At 40.3% G+C, this 12,373-nt stretch overlaps 1 pseudogene; it reads right to left on the bottom strand.

The window, feature by feature from the left end:
• Positions 1-11,552: 11,552 nt before the first annotated feature.
• On the bottom strand, positions 11,553-12,307 carry LOC116902901 (annotated as a pseudogene).
• Positions 12,308-12,373: the final 66 nt, after the last annotated feature.

The raw sequence follows: 12,373 nt of genomic DNA, 5'->3' as shown, positions 1-12,373 counted from the left end.
CCCTCCTCCCATCCCGCAAGCAAAATAGTCACATGGTATGTTAGGATTTTTGTTTAAACAATTTCACCAGACTTATTATATTTAGCTACTTTCTGAAACAAATAAGAGTAGACTGTTTAACGAGACGTATTTTTATTATTTATTGTTCAAAATGGAGAAAGTAACAAGTTCTAATACATATCTAAATGAAATCTTAGAAAACAATTATGTTAACGGTGGTTATGCTTGTACGGTGCATAATAGAATTATTAGGGACTACTTTAGTCAGTGTGTTGCTTTGTGTTGCTTTTTCTGTAACAAATGTTACTTTCATAAATTAAAAACTTAGTTTAAAACATGGAGGTAAATTCTCCATGATTGGTGAAGGGACACAGTGGGGACTTTCCCCCCTTTTCTGTATGACTGCATCGCTCACTCTGTCTCTGTATAATTATTTTCTTGGCTTTGACTCTTTGCCTTTTCTTTCCATTGTAACCCCCCTACCCCAGGGTCTCACGTACAGCCCAGGTTGTCCTCGAACTCACCATTCCTCAATCTCAGTTTCCCAGTGCTGATATCATAGGCATCCACTTGGTTTTTATTTCATATTCTCTCCTGTTTTCTCTCATCCCCTTTGGTCTTTGTTTGTTCTGGACCCTAAGGACATCTGAAGACTTTTTAGGTATTCAGTGTTAGAGGGACTATGCTGGACTTTGGGAATCAAGAACAGATCCACCCAGAACACTTAATCCACCTGCGAGCTGGGCTCCTTGATGGGTCTGCACTCTCTGCATAGCCACAGAGCAGTATCAAAAATAAGACAAATATCGCTGTGTTGGGTAAAGATCCTCCGGGGAGAGCTGAGGCTACCTGGTACTCCTGCAGTTGTAGCCATTACAAGAAGTGTGATTTTAGCGGATTAGACATCTTGAAGCGTCGATGTTTGAAACCTTGGAGCCACCGATTGCCAAACCCATGACGTCTTTAAAAAAAAAAAAATGCCTCCATCAGATTAGCCTGTAGGCAAATCAGTGGTGGCATTTTCTCGATTAAGGCTTGATGTGCAAGACCCCAAGTATACTGTGGGCAGTGCCACCCCTGGGCAGGTGGGCCTGGTTGGTATAAGAAACGTAGCTGGATGGGAATCTGAGGATCAAGCCAGTAAGGCCCATTCCTTCAACTGCCTTTGCTTCAGCTCACGTCTAGAGATCCTGCCTTGACTTCCCTTCATGGTAGATTAGAGGCCGTAAGGTTAAATAAAGGCTTTCCTCCGCAACTGGGTCTTGGTCATGGCTTTTGTCACAGCAGTAGAAACTACACTAGAACATTCATAAATGTGAGCTCTTTAAAAATAACACAGGGGTTGGGGATTTAGTTCAGTGGTAGAGCCTTGCTTGCCTAGGAAGCGCAAGGCCCTCTATCACTAAGGTTAAATCCCCAGCTCCCAAAAAAAAAAAAAAAAAGAAACAAAAAAATAACACAGGCTTTTATACATAAAATGAGAAATTTCATCTATGAAGGATCATTCCTGATTCTGTCCCATTGTTCCTCCTAATGCTATGCATGAAAATGAGTTATAATCAGTAAATCAATCAAAAATAATTTATATTTTTGTTATGGCTCCCAAAGGCAACATAAGTTTGAATTAATTCGTTGAAACGATATAGTCTTTTTTTAAAAAAATTGTTAAAGGAAATGCTATGTTTAAATCATTTATCATTAGTTTGATGACTGTACTGACGTTTACCAGCCTCTCTGGTGCACTTTTCTTTAAAATGAAGTGTTTTTGAAAGCACTGAGTCTTAGCCCCGTAGTATATTAAAGCGGAAGATCCTCCGATTCAATGCGTCCTGTGTTTACTTACCGGAAACCCTGCTCTGCGCAAAACATTGGGCGTGAATATGAAAGCAACAGTTTTCATGCTCGTGTTTTGAAATGAACAAGACTAAAGGGAATAAATTCACACTCGCCAACAATCAGATCAATCGTGTCATTTTGTTATAACCCGCACTCACTGAAAATAGAGCGAAAGTGTGAGCTGCACTGAACGGGTGAGGCCCCGTGCCTGTAAGGCTCTGTGTCGGTGAGGCTCTGTGCTTGGGTGAGCGACTGACCTTTGGCCCCGAAGAGCAAAGAGAATGTTAAGGAGCTGAATTAAAAGTCTCAGAAGAGAAACTTGAAGCAATCCCACTAAAATCAGGGACTAGACAAGGCTGCCCACTCTCTCCCTACTTATTCAATATAGTTCTTGAAGTTCTAGCCAGAGCAATCAGACAACAAAAGGAGATCAAAGGGATACAGATTGGAAAAGAAGAAGTCAAAATATCACTATTTGCAGATGATATGATAGTATATTTAACTGATCCCAAAAGTCCAACTACTAAACCTGATAAACAACTTCAGCAAAGTGGCTGGGTATAAGAGAAACAAGCTGAGAAAGAAATTAGGGAAATGACACCCTTCATAATAGTCCCAAATAATATAAAATACCTCGGTGTGACTTTAACCAAGCAAGTGAAAGATCTGTATGATAAGAACTTTAAGCATCTGAAGAAAGAAATTGAAGAAGACCTCAGAAGATGGAAAGATCTCCCATTTCATAGATTGGCAGAATTAATATAGTAAAAATGGCCATTTTACCAAAAGTGATCTACAGATTTGATGCAATCCCCATCAAAATACCAATCCAATTCTTCAGAGAGTTAGACAGAACAGTTGGCAAATTCATCTGAATAACAAAAAACCCAGGATAGCTAAAACTATCCTCAACAATAAAAGGACTTCGGGGGAATCACTATCCCTGAACTCAAGCAGTATTACAGAGCAATAGTGATAAAAACTGCATGGTATTGGTACAGAGACAGACAGATAGACCAATGGAACAGAATTGAAGACCCAGAAATGAACCCACACACCTATGGTCACTTGATTTTTGACAAAGGAGCCAAAACCATCCAATGGAAAAAAGATAGCATTTTCAGCAAATGGTGCTGGTTCAACTGGAGGTCAGCATGTAGAAGAATGCAGATTGATCCATGCTTATCACCCTGTACACAGCTTAAGTCCAAGTGGATCAAGGACCTCCACATCAAACCAGATACACTCAAACTAATAGAAGAAAAAGTGGGGAAGCATCTCGAACACATGGGCACTGGAGAAAATTTCCTGAACAAAACACCAATGACTTATACTCTAAGATCAAGAATCGACAAATGGGATCTCATAAAACTGCAAAGCTTCTGTACGGCAAAGGACACTGTTGTTAGGACAAAACAGCAGCCAACAGATTGGGAAAAGATCTTTACCAATCCTACAACTGATAGAGGGCTTTTTTCCAAAATGTACAAAGAACTCAAGAAGTTAGACTGCAGGGAGACCAATAACCCTATCAGAGTTAAAGAATTCACAGCTGAGAAATGCCGAATGGCTGAGAAACACCTAAAGAAATGTTCAACATCTTTAGTCATAAGGGAAATGCAAATCAAAACAACCAGTGAGAATAGCTAAGATCAAAAACTCAGGTGACAGCAGATGCTGGCGAGGATGTGGAGAAAGAGGAACACTCCTCCATTGTTGGTGGGATTGCAGACTGGTACAACCATTCTGGAAATCAGTCTGGAGGTTCCTCAGAAAATTGGACATTGAACAGCGCTTAAGCTGGAAAACCATGTTTGGGGTTGACATACTTCAGTTAGCAAGAACACTTAGAAGCAGAACTATAGAAGCCAGACAGCAAGGTTAGTGTGTTTTGAGACTTTCCCAGAACTATGGACTTTGATGTACTAGGCCTTTGTTTTAGTTTTGGCGGATGGTGCTGTGTGCTGAGTTTTACAGCCTGAATGGTATTTCCATCATGGAGTCAGTCGTGCCCCATTACACTTTCCCCTAGCTTCTGACCGATTCCGATATAACCCAGACATTGTGGCCAGATGTTCTCTTTGGCTTCTTGGCCTCTTAGTCTTTCATTATTAGGTCCTGGTCCCTTCTCTTGCTTCTCTCTTTCTCTCTCATCTCTCCTCTCATAGCCTAGTCTATTCTGCTGGCCATGTTCAGACTGGACTCTTCCAGATGGTTCTGACTGTTTTCTCCTTCATATCTACAATAAGAACCTTCTCTTCAACAGTACCTAGGAGCAGTCATGTCCTCATTTTTATCCAGCAGTCACTCCCATACTCTCTTTATCCTCATCTGTGACAGCCACAAACCTACTCTCTGTCTCTATGAACTGATCCCTTTATGGTATTTCGCATAAAAGGATCATATAAAAGGTGGCCCTTTGCATCGATGCCTTTCACACTCCTTAATGTTTTGAGGTGCATCCATGCTGTAGTGTTTATGTGCACTTCATTCCTTTACAGAGCAGAATAATATCCCATTGTATGGGGGTACCACATTGTGTTTACCTCTGTATACATCGATGGGTTTTTTATACCCCCTGGCTTTTGTCCTAAGTGCTAGTATGAGCATTCACATGAAATTTTTTTGAGCATCGCTTTCAGATTCGTAGGGGAAGATACTAAGCAGTGGGGTTGCTGAGTTGTAAGGTGATTCATATGTATTGTTTGGCAAGTTACCAAACGGTTTTCCATAGTAGCCGCACTATTTTGTATACTTACCAGTGATGTGTTGAAGTTCATTTCCTCATATGTATGCCCTAGGTTATTTTTTTTTTAAACATTGATAGCTACCCTGGGCAGTGTAAAAATGGTCTCCTGGACCTTTGAGAGGGCTCATCAGGTGAAAGCTCTTGCTGTGCAAGCCTGATAAGCCACGCTCAATCCTCAGAGTTCACATATGAAGATTCAGATGTGGTAAATTCACATCTGTAATATCAACACTTCAGAGTGGGATGGGAGGCAGAAATGGGAGAATAATCCAGAAGTGTGCAGTGCCACAGAGACAAGGGGGATCCTGCCTTGTGAGCAGGTGGAAGGAGAGAACTCATTCCTGAAGGTCGTCCTCTGACTTCCACACTCACGCCGTAGAAATATATATATAGACACACACATACACACACTCACACAACACAAACATATACAAACACACAAACACACACACAGTAATAGTAATAATACATAAAAATAAAAACGCTATTCATTGTTCTTTTGGTTTGTTTTTACCAGATAGATGATGACATCAAGCCCCCTTTCATGTTTATTGATCATTTCTATATTTATTTTTGAAAACTGAAGACCATAGTTTAGTTTTGCTAATGTTTTTAAAAATTGGATACCTAGTTTCTGAATTTTAGGACTCTATGAACTACGGATTTGAAACACTTCTATTCTATACTATAGATTGTTTCTCTCTATGGATCCTACTCTCTTTTAAAAAAAAAATTCCTTTTTTAAAAATATAGTATTGGAGTCCAAACTTGTGGCCTTTTGCATGTTAAATGCATATTATACATTAAACTTCACTTCTAGCCTTCTCGTTTGATAGGTTTTTGAACCACTTTGCTTAAATATGAAACACAGTTGAGAAAATAGAGAAGGTTCAAGACAAGGGGAAACGATCTAGTTTGAAAGAGGATTGAGGATGCCCATAGGTATTTGGCTCTTTTTTTTTTTTTTAAACAAACTCCTATGTGTGTGTGTGCATGTGGTGTGTATATGTGTGTGTGCATGATTGCAGGTACATTGTGTGTACATATTGCATGTGTAGAGGTCATAGGGCAAGTCCCATGTCAGACATCTCCTAGACCTGTTGTTAACTACTGTGTACACCAGCCTGTCTGGCCAGGGAGCTCCCAGGATTCACCTGTCTCTGCCTCTCGCCTTACTGGTGGGGCCACAGACATGTGGTACTAAGTCTGGCTTTACATGGGCATAGGAGATCTGAATTCAGATCCTCTTAACTGACACTGCATGCACTTTCCTCACGTAGCCTTTTCTCTAACCTGTGAGCACAGCATGGAGGATGAGGAACTGGGAGAATGATGCTGTCCCAGGTAGCCTAAAGACAGGATTGTGTTCCAGAGAAACAATGGTTACTCCTCCTTCCCTCAACAAAACCAAATTGAATGTACTATCCTTGACCAATTTCCAGAAACCCAAATCAACATGGATTCTGTCGGAGGCCAAAATGAACCAGGCACCGAGTATGAGCAACACGGTTTACTGGTAAGAATTATAGCCTATCGTGATCTACTTATAAAATGTTCCCCCAAATACACAACAGTGTGTATATATCTTCAGCTAAGCTTACGCTTATGTAAGATTTATTTATGCCACAGTAATTGAAAATGCTGGTATAAAATTTAAATCCTAAATAAAATCAGACAGTTGCTTTTTTCATGAGGAAAGTATCATTGACTTTTTCTTTTTAATATAATTTAGATCCCATGCCTTGACTTACTCCGCCTTGCCTCATGTGCATTTTTTTTTTTTTTAATATCTTAGCTGAGTTGGCTCTTGTACGCAGGCAGTGCTGATGGAGGCAGAAAACAGCTCTTTCTCTAGAGTTCTGTCTCCATAGCTGGTATCAGGAGACACCTGTTTTCTAATCTCCTGTGTCAGTGGGTGCTGCTCTGTGGATACCAAGATCTGGGCAGTTTTATGAATCTCAGGGAAGCCATTTTGCTGCTGAGCTGGCTTCATTCACACATTTCATTTATCCACAATAATAAGAATATCAATACCCTGGATTTATACGGAGCTGCTCATCCGAAGAGGTCAAAGCATTTTAATTTAATTGGATGTTCCCATGGTTTTAAGAGCCTCTGGGTATATTACAGATGTAATAATAAAACAGTCTGACCTGGTTTGCAAACTAATAGACAATATAAAACAAGACATGCACATAGATCGTTTCTGTACCTCATCCTGTAAACTTATGTAGGGCCTAGCTGTGGGCTTCAAGGTCTTTTTTTTGTAAGATCATCTCTGTGTGTCTTTTGTCGTGTGACATCACTTTATAGCCATTAACTGCCTATTCAAGATCAATCGTGTGTCTCCTTGAACACATACTTCACGGTTTCAGTTTGATCCTTAGCTTGTCTGCAACCCCCCTCTCCCCCACCTTCTCCTTCTTCTGGTAAGTCTTCATTTTAGTTTTTAAAATACTTTAAATTATTCATGCGTGTGTGTGTGTGTGTGTGTGTGTGTGTGCGCCAGAATGTGCATGTAAGTGCAGGACCCCATGTTTGTTTAGTCACGTGAGAGGAGGGAGCCTCAATTGAGAACATGCCCCCATGAGATTGGGCTGTAGGCAAGCCTGTAGGGCATTTTCTTAGTTAATGTTTGATGTAGGAGGGCCCAGTCCATTGTGATTGAGTTCATCCATCCCTGGGTTGGTGGTCTTGGGTTCTATAAGAAAGCAGGCTGAGCAAGCTACAGGAAGCAAGCAGTAAGCAGCACCCCTCCATGGTTTCTGTATCAGCTCCTGCCTCCAGGTTCCTGCCCTGCTTGAGTTCCTGTCCTTTCTTTGATGAAGAAGAGTGATGTGGAAACCAAATAAAACTTCTCTTCCCCAAGTTGCTTTTGGTTAAGGTGGTTCACCACAGCAATTAATCCCTTAACTAAGGTACCACTGAAACTGATATACATATATCATCCCTACACAGAATAATCTATAATAAATCTCTGATATGTTGAGAAATGTTATTTGGTTCTAAGAAGCCTCTTGAGTTTGGGAGTCTATCTTAATGGCTGATAGTTATAAGTGAGTAGATCTACTAATCTTCCTGTAGAATTAAAAAAAAACATATTTTTTTCACATTCTAGTACAAGCTTGGAGTTTTTCTGCAAGGCAACTGAGAATAGAAACAATGTCAAAGACTATGTTTGTCACCAGAAGATGAAAGGTATATTGGGTAAAGTTCTCCCGAAGTGTGATATAAAACAGGACAATTAGAACACTTTCTTGAGGGTTTAATTTGGTGTGTGATAATTTAATTTTCACCTAATTACAGTTCTAGTATGTGCTAAAAGCAGTCCATCATTTTGACATTTCCAATTCTTGCTTTTAAATAAAATGCGTTTGTTTATTTCTATTTAAAGTTTATAGGAATTATAGGAAAGCGTAAAGATAAAAGGAAAATTATCTGTGGTACTTGTCCATTACTGCCAGGGACATACTTTAAACACTTTGAAGGCACGCTTCAAAGCGAAGTCATGTTACTACCTACCTACCTACTGCCTGGAAACTGAGGCACAGAACAGCTTAAGTCTCTTCTCAAAGGAAGTAGACTCAATGGCAACCTTGGATTGAATCTAGGAAGTTCTACAGCACAAACGTATTCTTTAAAATGCACACAACATAAACTACTTTTAAACTATCTTAAATGTGTCAACAGTGGGCCTAATATATTCAAAGGTTGCGCAAGAATAAACACTAAAACCCTGTAGCACCAGAACATTTTATGTCCCCTCCAAGAAACTTTGTATCATGGAGTCACTGTTTCCCCCAGCTCTGAACAATCACTAACTCATATTTGTCTTATGAATTTGCTCATTTTGGGTATTTTATATAAAGGACCCCTCAGTCTTTCACTTGGCACCGTGTTTCAAGGAGAACTCACATTGTAGCATGCACCACCACTTCACTCCTTTCTATGGCGTTTAAGCATCCTATTGTCTGGGTAGTCCGCATTTGTTTATACCACAATTACACCAAACAGACCACAAGCGCTGCTACAAATATTTATGTCCATGCTTTGTTTGAACATTTAATTCTCTTGGGTATTATTTGTGAGTGAAACCACTATTTCCACATGGAATGAAACATTTCATATTCTCAGCAACTTTGTTCAGATTTGTTTATGTATTTGCCAGCATTTATTTTCCCCTTTTGATCTGGGTGGAGTGATACATGCCCTTAATCTCAGCACTTGGAAGGCACAGGCAGGTGGAACTCTGAGTTAGAGGCCAGTTAGGGTGAAAAGAAAGAACCGATCTCTTAAACTGGGTCTCTGTCTTCCACATGTGCTTCCCCCAACTAAACATGTAACTTAACGTAAAAAAATTTAAATCAGGAAAAATATATAGTTGTCTCAGTGAATGTGAAGTAGCAGCTTATTTTTGAAGCCTTTAAAAATAACATATATGTATGTGTGTGTGTGTGTGTGTGTGTGTGTGTGTATGTGTGTGTGTGTGTATGTGTCTGTGGTGTGTAATAAAGCCCTATTTTTTTTAGGACTTATTTAACTTATATGTATACACTGTAGTATTCATGCATACTAGAAGAGGGCATCAGATCCCATTACAGATGGTTGTGAGTCATCATGTAGGTGCTGGGAATTGAACTCAGGAACTCTGGAAGATCAGTAGTTTTTGTGTTTGACATGAGGTAGCTGTCCATTTTATTTTATTTTTTTCATGTTTATATAAGTGCTTTATTTTCATTTGTTGAAAAAAACTATTCTCTCTTCATATTTCAAATATAATATTCAAAATATCATTTTGAGCAGTATTGGCATCCTTGTCAAAAAACTAACTGATCATGGCTGGAGAGGTGGCTCAGTGGTTAGGAGCACTTGCTGCTTTTGCAGAGAACCTGGGGTTGTTTCCTAGTACCTCCGTGGCTCCTTACAACCATCAGAACCTCCAGTTCCAGGTCATCTGATGTAATCTTCTGGCTTCTACAAGCACTAGGGTACACACATCTATGCACATACATGCATGCAGGCAAACACTTTTGCATATAAAATTAAAAAGGATAAACCTTAAAAAGCAAAAGCCAGCAGCTCACAGACATGTGGGGTTATCTCTGTATTCTCACTGGCATTCCATTTATGTGTTTGTCCTTATTAAGCTAGGACTTCTCCCTTTGATTACTCCCACTTGTCAGCATGGTTTTAAACCAGAAAATGCAAATCCTCTGTATTTATTCTCTGTGTTTGTGTCTGTGTGTATGAAGTCGCAGAGCTCAACCATAGTTGTTTACCTCAGTTGTTATCTACAGGTGCTCTCACTGAACTGGTGAGAGGACGAAATAAACTCCATTTTAGGACCAGGTCTGATTTCAAAAGTAAAGTCATCCCTTCCAGTAACTGACCATTAAAACCCTCCTAAGTCATCAGTTCCCAGGAACTAGGCCAGAAGTCACCAGCTCCAGGACCCAGGGCATAAAATCCCCATCCAAAACCAGCCTGGAGACAACCAGAAGGATGGGGCAATATCCTATTTCAGGATGGCCATGGGTGCCGGGCACCCTTATATAGTTTGGGTATCTCATCCTGTTGTTAAACATCCATGACACAGGAACGCATTCTACTGACCACCTGAGACAAGCCTATCAGAAACCGGCCCTTGTAACATTCCCAGCACCCACCAATGAAGTTTTAGATTACATAACCCTAGTGGAAATTCCCCTAGTTCCCTATAAAAAGGCCTTTGTCTGGGGTTGTTGCCATTTCTGTAAATGGCCGACCCGGCATGCAGGCTTCTTGCTTTCGAGAAATAAAAGCACTCTTGCCAATTGCATATGTGAGTGATGGTCTCTGTGAGGTGCTTTCAGACTTAGCACATGGAGCTTGCCAATTCGGCTAGGCTGGCTGGTCGGTCAGCGAACAGCAGGCAGCTTCCTGTCTCTGCTTCCTTGGTGCTGAGGTTATCAGTTTATTTCACTCTTCCTGGTGTTTTACCTGGCTTCTGGAACCTTATACTTTTGTAGTAAGCGCTTTTTTTACTGAGGCATTTCCTCATCCTCCACATTTTTTTTTTTTCTTTTCCGAGCTTGTTTACGCTGTTCAGGTTCAGGGACTTCTGTTTCCATATGGATCTTGGAATTAACTATTCCATTGCTGAAAGGTTTTGTCATCGTAGCTGCATCTGCTTCTCATCTATGATTTTTCATGTACTTTATTTTGTTTTCCAGCAATATTCTGTAGTTTTCCAAATGCAAATATTTGATTTTCCTGTTCAAATTCATTCCTGTGTTTTATTATTTTTGCTTCTGTTGAGTTGGGAATTATTTGATTTTTTTTCTTTCCCTTTTCTTTTCTTTTCTTTTCTTCCTTCTTTCCTCCCCACACCCACCAAGGTCTTTCTACATAGTCCGGGATGTTCTGGAAGTCTTGTGTAAAGCAGGCTGACCTCAAACTCACAGACGTACACCAGTACCTACCTTCTAAGTGCTGGGATTACAGGTGTGTGCTGCCATGCCCGTCTAGTTTCATTTCTTTTTCAAGACTGCTCTTTTTTTTTTTTAATAAAAAAAAAATGTATTTACTTAGAGCATTCAGAATGTCAACACAACAGCCACCATTTTTTTTTTTTTTGCAATTACAGAGTGGTATTCAGTTAACAGAACAACAATTACCTTCGTATAAGCTGCATCAGAGACAACTGAAGATGGAAAAAAAACAAAAGAAAACCAAAAGAAAAACAACAACAACAACAAAGAAACCAAAAACCAAACTACTGTCCCCATATATAACTAATCTGTGCTGTGCACCAACAAGAACCTGCTTTAATTTCCATGCCAATTTACCACCCCCAGACTGTACCAGGCAAGGTTAGTGACTATTGAAAATACCACCAGGACAGGACTAGCTAAAGACACATTCGGTAGTGTGTTAACTATACAAAAAACCAAACAAACAAAACAAAACAAAACAAAAAAACACTGTACAGTTTAAAAACAAGTCTTACACAGCCTTACGTTTCAATTTTTTTCTTTAAAAGGAGTGAGTTGTGTACAGGGGGGTTAAATGCTTTATAGACAAGAAAAAAAAACTGCGCTAGAACCAACTTATTCATCATCATCTTCTTCATCTTCGTCTTCCTCTTCTTCATCCTCTTCTTCCTCCTCTTTATCCTCCTCATCGTCTTCCTCTTCCTTCTTTTTCTTGCTCTTCTCATCCTTGACAACCCCTTTCTCACTGCATCAGGTTTTCCTTTAGCCCTCTAGGCAGCAGTATCCTTCTCATGCTTCTCCTTCAGCTTGGTGGCCTTCTTCTCACAGGGCTGCTTGTCATCTGCGGCAGTGTTGTTCCACATCTCTCCTAGTTTCTTTGCAACATCAGCAATGAATAAGCCAGGATGCTCGCCTTTGATTTTTTACTCAGCTCAGAACAAGAAGAAGGCCAAAGGAGGCCTCTGGGGGCATTGGGGTCCTTGAACTTCTCTTTGGTCTCCCCTTTGTGGGGGATGTAGGTTTTCATTTCTCTTTCATAACAAGCCTTGTCAGCCTTTGCCATATCTTCAAATTTCCCCTTTTCTTTAGCAGACATGGTCTTCCACCTCTCTGAGCACTTCTTGGAGAACTCTGAGAAGTTGACAGAAGCATCCGGGTGTTTCTTCTTGTGCTCCTCCCGGCAGGTTTGCAGAAAGAATGCATGTGAGGACATTTTGCCTCTCGGCTTCTTAGGATCTCCTTTGTCCATGTTTAGTTGATTTTCCTCTGCGAGGCACAGAGTTGCCCAGTGCCTGTCCGGCTCTCACTTGTCCGG

The sequence above is a fragment of the Rattus rattus genome, chromosome 6, assembly GCF_011064425.1.
Source record: "Rattus rattus isolate New Zealand chromosome 6, Rrattus_CSIRO_v1, whole genome shotgun sequence".
Taxonomy (NCBI): Eukaryota; Metazoa; Chordata; class Mammalia; order Rodentia; family Muridae; genus Rattus; species Rattus rattus.
This window is presented reverse-complemented; position numbering and strand designations above follow the sequence as displayed.